Raw genomic sequence first — 10,136 nt, forward strand, 5'->3', positions numbered from 1 at the left:
AAAGAAACCATCCTGGTTCCAAAGAAAGTTTTAAGCAGGAAGAGTTGCACCCAGAAAATCCATAGCAAAGCGCTACCGTACTCCCTCCCTTGGGCTGTGCTGGGGGTGACCTCTACCCTAGGAGCAGCATGTATTTCCTGGTGTTCTGTGAGACTGATCTTCTATTTATTTATTTATTCTATTCTATTTATTCTCATTTATTTTCAGCGTTGTTAAGTAGAAAATTTTGTGTGTGTGTGTGTTTCTTACTGTCTATAGGAAAGACTGGAGAAAGTAATGACATTTTTTCCCACTAAAGTGTTTTCCTAAATGAATAAATAAGGGATATAGTTGGAATATATTGATAATTATTTTACATCAAAAGGCAAATTTAATTTTGAAATAATGGTATGCTTAAAATAGCAGAAGAGTAAGCATTTGTTTTCTTTTCAATTATTTCCATGCATTTTTACTGAGTAATTACATAAAATTAGAAAATACATAATAAAAGTGTGTAATGGTTTACATTGTATCACAAAACACATAGTTTTGCTTTAAAGAACAGCATAGCTTGTAAATTATACTTAATTTCTTGTTGATGACTATGAAAGTAGCCTTAATTTCCTCAAGTGACTAAGGTGTTTGTTTCCTCCCCATTATATTTTCTAAAATAACTGAAAAAAATTAACACAGGCACCTACCAATTTTAACCTACATACAAAAATTTACAAAACATATTCATAATTAATACTAGTAAAGTATTATTGATAAAGTTTTGAAATCTATGCTTTATCAACTAAAGCTGTCACAGTGAGCTTGAAGACATTAGAAAATAATATGATAATTTAAATGATAGTACCAGAATTATTATATTCACATTTTTGTTAATCATAAAGTTCAACAAGTCATTAAAATATTACCAATTTCCCTGAATATAGTTCTGTCATTATTTCAATTTTTTTCCTCTTTTAAATTGTGTATGTCCAGCACAATTTAAGCATAAAATAGATGTAATTTAAAATTTGTATAACTGAATGTGGCTATTTGTAATATGTTATTTACTTTATAAATTGTAGATGCCTGTTCCTACTTCTTATGGACAAGGCATTGTGTCAGACAAGCAGGGAAGCACCATGATGGTGAACTGTAAGAGAAAGTGATAGCATATGGAAGAATTACTGAGGTAAATTTTCCAATATTCTTCTAGGGAAATTATTTGCTGTAATAGGTATTGGCAATAATAAATGGCTGATTTTTCATTGCCTTGAATGAACTTGGCTCTTTTATGGCTAATTAGTCTATAAACTGCCTAAAAACTGGAATTTCATGATTCATTATTATATGTTCAATTCAATAGCACATAGTATAATTACCTGATGCCATTATACTTAAGTAATATATCCTATTAATTTTACTTAACTATCAATTCTTTGTGAATCAAATGCTGTCCAAGTTTAACAATACGATTAGTTTTGCATCTAAAAAATCAATGCTACCCCCTCCTTGTCTTTATAGCCTGCAGGGAGCAACAGCTAGATTTCAAGCATATATAATTTGCTATGATAAACAATGTGATTGAGTGTGTCAAAGTAGTGTGATAAAATTGGCTAACTGATTTAAGGACATCTTCCTCAAAGAAATTGGACTAGCAGCACAGCTCAGTGGTAGAGTGCTTTCTTGCCATGCCACAAGATCCTTACTTTGATCAACACCATTGCAAAGCAAAAATAAAAAGCTGTAATAATTTTCTGTTATGAAAGGCACATAGAACTACAAGGGAGTTGGGAGGTACACCGTTTAAAGAGCACATGGATTTTTTTTTCCACCCAGAGGAGAGTGTGTACCTAGGTAGAGTACAAGTAGAGAGAGGACTGGCTTTCTTTTTAATTTTTAATTTATTATTTTTTGAGGCAGGCTCTCGCTGTGGCTCAAGCTGACCTGGAATTCAAATGTAGTATCAGGCTGGCTTTAAACTCACAGTGATCCTTCTACCTCTGCCTCCAAAGTGTTTTGATTAAAGGTGTGCGCCACAACAACCAGCAAGTGGGGACATAGTCTTGAACACTAAAAATAGTGTTTGGACATACAGCACAAGTAAGAAAGGAAATGAGTATCTTGGATGTCATAACAAAAAAGTTTTACTTAATCTAAGATCAGTAAGTATTAATTGAAATATTTTACAAGGATTATGATATGGTGGAATTTTATATTGATGGTATTATTATGAGAAATTCATTGAGAGCAAAACTATAGAATCAGGTCTTTGAGGCTAGCTTTCTTCAAACCCTGGAAGCCTGGGTTCTATTTCTCAGCACACACACAAATCCAGATGTACCAAGTGGTGCTGACATACAGTTAGAGTTAGTTTGCAGGTTTCTAGGAGCAAGAGGCTCTGTTTTGCCCATTCTCAGCCTCTATTTTTCTAATAAATAGGCAGTATTTTAAATTTTATTCCTTTACTTATTTGAGAGGGAGAGAGGGAAATAGAATGGGCATGCTAGGGACCCCAACCACTGCATATGATCTCCAGATGCAGGCACCTAATGCATCTGGCTTATGTGGATACTGGAAAATTGAACCTGGATCCTTAGGCTTCACAGACAAGCACCTTAAGCACTAAGCCATCTCCACAGCCTGTATAGGTAATATTGTTAGAAACAAAAGATATGTAATTGTTCAAATGGTACAATGATAATCAATTCTGAATTCAGAAGATAAGTAATTAAAAAATATTCACTTGTATACTCTTGATAAAATTCTGTGATTTTGCATATGCATAATAAAAAAGAACATGGACCAAGGATGTGTTACTTTATAAATGAATTTTGGGAAATTCAGCAACAAGTGGTGCTGTTTTCTGGATTTATCCATATAGATGGAGAAGATTTTAAGCTACAACCAATTGATATTTTAGATATTTAATAAATGCCAATAGATTCCCCTCAATCAAGTATTGACATTAGGTAAAATACAAAGCTAAAGATTGATTCATCTGTAAAGCTTCTTATAGAATTGTGACTATCAACTTATTTTTTCTTTAAAAAATTGATGCTCTCTTAAAATAATAATGTTCAAATAGAAGTAATCAGTGATGACAGTATATTCAGGTCATTTTGGAAAGTCACTAGCACATGGGTGATAGTTAAAATCAGAGTTTAGGATAAAATCTTGGTGAATACATAAAATGAGAAAATAGGCACCAATGATTAAGAATGGATATGAGAAGAAAAATATGCAATGACAGGAATAAGGGCATATAAAAACCTACTTACTTCATAATTAATTAAAAATATCAAGAAAGAGAGAGATAGAGAGAGAGAGCCAAGCATGGTGGCTCACACCTTTAATCCCCGCACTTGGGAGGCAGAGGTAGGTGGATCACTGTGAGTTTGAGGCCATTGTGAGACTAAAGAGTGAATTCCAGATCAGCCTGGGCTAGAGCAAAATCCTACCTCAAAAAACTGAAAAAGAAAGAAAGTAAGAAAGAGAGAAGAGAGAGAAAGGGAGAGTGGTTTGACATAAGTACCCAAAGAGAGTGGATTATGCTGCCCCCAGAAAAATAAATTGCTATAGGAAAGTTCTGGTACCAGTAATGGTATGCCTCCTGATTAGGTGTTCATCAAGAATGTCCATAATCCCCACTCCAAATCATACAGACTATTGTAAACATTCTTGTTTGCCCACCAGAACTCACTGGCAAGACCCTAGTGCTAAAGACATCTTCAGTTTAAGGAAATAAGGGAACTCAACAGAAAGCCTCCTTTATTTTGGCTTGCTATCACAGTACTAGAAAGTGCTATATAGGCTGCTTGGGGAGAATAGCTATCAGTAATCTTTCCCAGAATGAGAGCATGTGAATTATAAAACCAATTAGAGAAGGTGTGCTCACTGGAGCAACAGAAGTGACAACACTTACGAGGATAATGAACTGATCTCTGGTTGAATTTGAGGTCTACTCCACAGAAAGTAATTTGTTTCTGGTTCTGAGAACCCAGTCAAGGGCTTGTTGCTTTGAAAATCATAGACCCTAGGAGTCAGCTTCTATTGTTTGGATAAATTGATGCAGTGCCCATTAGATTTTCCTCTAAATATTTATGTTTATGCTCTTACATAGAAACTTCCTTTTGCAACTGATGGTGATTTAGAGGAGACTCAAAATTCATATAAGTGCTGAGAGTAAGCGAATGAGTGCTCAGAAGTAGTAAGTGCCACATCTTCAGCACACCCTCCAAGGCTGAGGAAATGTTATAGAAGGAGGGGCAGAAATAATGCAAGATCCAGAGTATGGGGAAGACAGCATTGAAATGTGGTCACCCAGACATGAAGTATTCGTTGTATTTATATCTTATGGAAGTGTCATTAACTTCAGAAGACCTGAACAATATTGGGACCATCAACATTTTGTAATTGATGATAGAGAACGGTAAGAAGAATACATGGCATCAAATTAGTAGAAGGACAAACTGGATAAAAGAAGGGGAAGAATGGGATAAGAAAAGGTACTTGGAGGAAATTATGTTTAAATTGCATAAAATTGTCAATAAAATGTTTTAAATTAAGAGAAAATGCAGAAACGTTCAAAAGAAGTTGAGAAGAAGGCCTGAGAGATGGCTTAATGGTTAAGACACTCACCTGAGAAGCCCAAGGACTCATGTTTAACTCTCCAGGTCCCACCTGAGCCAGATGGAAAAAGTGAAGCAAGCACACAAGGGAGAGCACACATCTGGAGTTAGATTGTAGTGTCTGGAGGCCCTGGCCTGACAATTCTCTCTCTTTCTGTCTGTCTCTCTTGTATAAAAAAGAACAGTCTATTGGCCTTGCCTCAAAAAAAAAAAAAAAAAAAAGAAAAAAGAAAAAAAAAGAACAGAATGAGAAGAAAACTAAAAATAAGCTATAACTGAACAGGAATATAAATAAAAAGTTAAAATAACATGCAGCTTAAATATAAATTGTTTATATTTTATAACAAAACTTACAAATTATTAAACTAGGTTGGTGTGGGTCCCTGGATCCTCGGGACTCCAGTTCACTGAAGGCTACTGTGGAAAGGAGGGTCTTGAGCAGCCGTGAGCATGATGGGAAATATACCCAGGAGACGACTTCAGGTAGTAGCTCAGTTTATTCAATAGGAAAATGTGTTTATAAGCAGCTGAGAGAGAGCAGGAAGGGAGTCCTAAGGGGATTGGTGGGTTTAAAGGTTGTTTGCCTAGGAACATTCATTCCAGCATGTAGGGAGAGAGTCAGGTGATCTACATAGTGGTGGGAAGAGGATTGTAGGGGGATGGACCCTCTGAAGGCTGCTGGCTGATACCCTGTAAGGCGTTTCCTAGGCAACTGGCCAAAGGTCATAGGGCTATGAGCAAAACCCAAGTCCAGGTGTGCCAGGCTTGTAAAGGGAGAGATATCCTGTATTCCAGGGTGTCCTTAACCATGCCTGGAAGCTCAGGCCCATCTCCTGAAGGATCCAGCCTGTGCCTGACAGTGCCCGACAACTCTGCCTTTGTGTTTAGAATGGGGAGGTGTCATCATATTAAGTGAAATCTTTATAGTCAATCATAGGTTCAGATTGAGCTAGATGGTGCACAAGGACCTGATTAGTAGCAACCTTAGCAATATTAGTTATTTGTTCTCTGAGAAATTTGATGAGGCAGGGGACTAAAAGTAACAGAGTTCCTATAGCAAGGAGGTGAAGAAGCCAAGTGACTAAAGGATGAGAGTACAGGTGGTATGGTCCTTAGGCTTGTAGTGGTCAAGCATCTCCTTGTTGAGTTTTTTGAGAGTTTTAACATTTTGTTCAACAGCATTTGATTCATTATCAAATAAAACAACATTTTTTTCTCAAGACCGCACATGTCCCCCCATGTTCAGCAGTAATGAGGTCTAAGGCTAGACAGTTTTGAAGTACCACACCTATGGGAGAGTTCAATAGTCTCTGGAAAGATTTGAAGCTGTTGGTTACCAGAGGCACCCAGAGATAGCATCACGACAGGGCCCACCAGCAGAGGGATGAAAATCTCTCTCTTGGTTGGTGTAGATGGAGTTTATAGACCGTGTCTTCTTCCTCATAGATATACACCTGTGAAACAATCAAGACTGGGGAACAATAAGTGGCAGAGGAAATATCTATTTGTGGGTTGGTTACCCTTTTTCACCATAGAAGGGCAGATGCCTTGACACATGTGGTCCTGGTTATGGAAATATTGAGGAAACATTCAGCTCTGGTCAGTTTGGAGCTAGACAGACAGAGAGGCATAACCTGGCTGGCATTAAAGAGGGTCCTGCAGCATCTGGGATGCAGAGCACACAATGGCAGCAATGCAGGCTGGTTGAGATCTGGGCCCCACCTGTGCCCCTGAGGGACTTGGAAATTTAAAAAAAAAAAAAAAAAAAACAGTTCTTTGGAAAACTTTCCTGCCTTTCTTACCTTCAGGGGTCCAGTCACTCTAACTCAAACCCCACTTATTTCTCCCTGTCATGAGAAGACACCTCTAACTGCTGTTAGAGAACGAGGATGATGAAGTCATACCATTAACTATTTCCTGCTTAATGGGGCAAGAAGTTGTGGCAGTTAAAGAGTCTCTCTCAGAGATGGGAACTACTCTAATGGACCCTGGAACTGTATTGATGGAGTGCAGAGAGATAGTCTTGGAAGAGAACATTGGGGAGAAAGAATAAAAGGAAAGAGTTAATGAGAAGTGAGTACACAGCAAACTGGTCCCATTCAGAACTATCATTTCTGTGGTCAAGGGGACTCAGGTAGATGGGGTTGGATTGTCTGTGGACCATCTGAGCATGAGTTGGCTGAGATTTTCTTCCAGAACTGTTCATCGAATGGCACAGTAGTGTGTGACATGGCCTGATTTTGTTTCCATATGGCTTGTAAAACAGATGAGATATTAGCAGAGTTATCAGAAAGATATACACAACATTTAACCTTGATAACAGTCTGCCATAGTGCCTTTTTTAAATACTTAAAGATGTTCTCGCATAAGTTAGAAGAGATTCACCATTCCAGTATAAGGGAGCCTTTTGAATAGTCAGAATCATATATATATATATATATATGTGTGTGTGTGTGTGTGTGTGTGTGTGTGTGTATTCTAGATTTGAAAATAACCCTTTTGACATCTTTAGTTAGTTTTTTTTCTTTGGGCACAAAATAGTTTATTAAGGGAACAACACGGGAGAATCAGATGGGAAAGTGCTGGAATGTGAGGAATCTGCCCTCTTGTTCAGGAACTGGAGCAGGTAGGGCACTGTCTGATGGTGCCTTTAGAGGACTCAGAGCTTCCCAGAGTCTCAGGGGCGAGGGCAGAGGCAGAGGTCAGCAAAGGTGCATCTTCCCAGGAGCCCGAACCATCACTGGCCTCTGGCTCCAGCTCCTCTTCTCCATTCGGGGGCTTCTGGTCTGGTTTTTTCTCAGGCAGCTGGCTCTCTGTCCCTGTCCCTGAGGGATCTTCAGGGCTCTCACCATCTTTCACATCTGACTTTTGGGTAGACTCCTGACCTTCGGGCCCTGGCTGATGGGGGGAGGCCCTATGCCTGGCTTCCGTTTTAGAGCCATCCCTTCTGCAGATATTAACCTGCAAAGAGAAACGATGTCGGGGCCAGATGAACCCCCCCCCCCCACGCCCACTGCATGTAGCTGAACAGCACAATGACACTGAGAAAGGTGAAGTTGCTGGCAACACCCACTAAGGCACTGGTCATGGGGAAGTTATACAGCAGGTACCTGAGCCCAGTGAAGTGGGCATGGATGCGGAGGTAGGCTCCATACATCTGGATGTGCTTGCTGTGGATCTCAATAATCACTCCTGTTTTCGGCACATATGAGTTCTCTCTATAGTCCGCATAAAGTTCCACCTCCAGCAGCTGCTTCTGCTCAGCAAAGCCAAACAGCAGGAGGCTGGAGAAGACAAAGGTGTCAAGCATCTGAAGCAAGTCAGAGCGGTAATGCTGCATTACCAAATGTGAAGACGTGGAGATGATTCGGCCGCCTCTGGTGTAACATGAAACAGTGACTAAGAACATGCCCAAATCTTGATTCACAGGAGACTCTGGCAACTCAAGCTCTAAGGTGACATGATATGGCTGTCCATGCATCAGTACCTGATCACGTCCAGTCTTAGCCAGCAAGACAGTGGCAACATGGAAGGAGCACAGTGAGGTGGTAGAAGAATCACAGTCAGTCCTGTAGTAGAAATGCACAGGGCTGAGGTGGCTGACTGTTGGCATGTAGGAGTAGTAGAAGGAACCATATAGGAAGACAGACACCCAAAGCAGGAGGAGGATGGTGCACAACAGCACCCCCAACTGCAGCAGCAGCTTGCGGGCACAACCTGCCAAGAAGTGGCCCACTTCCTGGGCCCACAGTAAGGCAGGTACTGGTGGATCATTGACCATGGTGGGAGGAGGAGGGGGTCTGGCTCCAGGTTCAGGCCTTGAGTTTCTAGCTGGTCTTCTACATGGGCAACTCCCCTGGCCATGGGATGAGGCAGCAGCTGGAGGGTTAGAGATGGAGACAACATGTTCTAAGGTCTTGTTTATTTCCTCCCTTGGACACAGAAGTAGCCCTATAACTCACTGGTGTTTCTGTCTGTTAGGATGAGTCAGGACCATGTGACCAATTACTTTTCCCTTTTTGGGGAAGCCAGGAGTACTGATTGTTCTTCAATTTGACTCTCCTACTTCAGATTGTACACCAGTTTTTGTTTGGGTCTCCATAGCCTCCCTGATCAGGAAGGTTTGCCAGGGAGCCAGTGTAGAAATGTCCCATCATATCCAGTGGCCTCATGACCTGGGCACACAGGCCAAAATACTGGCCTTTTTAGCACAGATGATTCCAATTGGTTTTGGCTTCTACATAGGTTATTAATACACTTAGAAAAGAAGTTATACCATCCTGGATGTACGTACATATAGAGCACATTTTATTACTGAAATGATTTGAGTTAAGGAATGGCACAAGAGCTTCTTAAAGTTATTTTGTCCAGCTTTTAAAAATTTTGTCATCGTATGGCAGTGTAAGCCATATGTGAGGGATAGAAAATAGGCATAGCTTACACTTTAAATATCTAATAGTTATAAATACTGGCATAACCTGTTATCAGTATTGAAAATAATACCAATTACTTTATAAACAAACCCATCAATTTAACATAGAAATTGTCAGAAAAGATGAGTAAGACAGTATAAAGTCTTAGCACTTATGTTTGAAAATATCTTTGATTAGTTTAGATATCTGTGTAGGTACCAATTACCCAGAGAACATTGGAAACAGAATCACAGAGCTTGAAATTATTTCTGTCAGATGAGGACCACTGTTTGAGCATGAGACTGTGCCCTAAAGTAGGGAATGTGTCTTAGGAGCTAATTTTGTTATCAGCACTGGACTTGAGATGCCAGAAATGAGACAGTTACTTTATATACAATAGAGCAGAATCTGGTCTTTGTTGAGCCAAAACAGTTAAGCTCTAATATAACCCTTGACAACTCTGTTTTGAAAGAACAAACACCATTTGACAACCAGTGGTTTTAGCATAATCTTGATAGCCATTGATATTAAGTGCCATAGAAATTTTTATTAACATAAAACAATTTTAGGTTTTACCTATAACTTAAATTTGATAAAGCTTAAGCAAGCTATCCCAACATATTTTACCTAACAGGAGCATAAAAGTCGTAGTCACTGAAATTAAATCACTTAAGGCATCCTTAAGAGTTTGTATAAACAGTTGAAAAATGTTTAATTTTCTGATCTAAGTACCACTCAAAAAGCATTTTCAAAAAGCATTCTATGTACAACCTTGAAAAGTTCCTTCCCAGTATCTTCAATCAACTCATCTCACCCCATAATTTACCATCATTTTTATAAGACTATTAAGAGAAACTACACCAAATTGATTAATCTTATTACTCACTGACCGGCAAGTAGTCTAGATTAAAACAATTTCACGTCATCAATACCTCTAATACATTTGTAAATGCTTTTATTAGGAGTAACTAAGGCAAAGTTTTGTTTCTTTCTTGAGGCAGGCTGACCTGGAAGTCAGACCAGTTGCCTCCTTCTTTGAAGTAACACGGCATTACAATCTTTTTACAAATACCTGGCAAATTATGAGTCAACACCTCACAGAGAATTTTGCTATTTTCAATAA

The 10,136-nt window shown here is 39.1% G+C and overlaps 1 pseudogene; it reads right to left on the bottom strand.

The window, feature by feature from the left end:
* Nucleotides 1-7,211: 7,211 nt before the first annotated feature.
* On the bottom strand, nt 7,212-8,468 carry LOC101596421 (annotated as a pseudogene).
* Nucleotides 8,469-10,136: the final 1,668 nt, after the last annotated feature.

This window comes from Jaculus jaculus, chromosome 2 (genome assembly GCF_020740685.1).
Source record: "Jaculus jaculus isolate mJacJac1 chromosome 2, mJacJac1.mat.Y.cur, whole genome shotgun sequence".
Taxonomy (NCBI): domain Eukaryota; kingdom Metazoa; phylum Chordata; class Mammalia; order Rodentia; family Dipodidae; genus Jaculus; species Jaculus jaculus.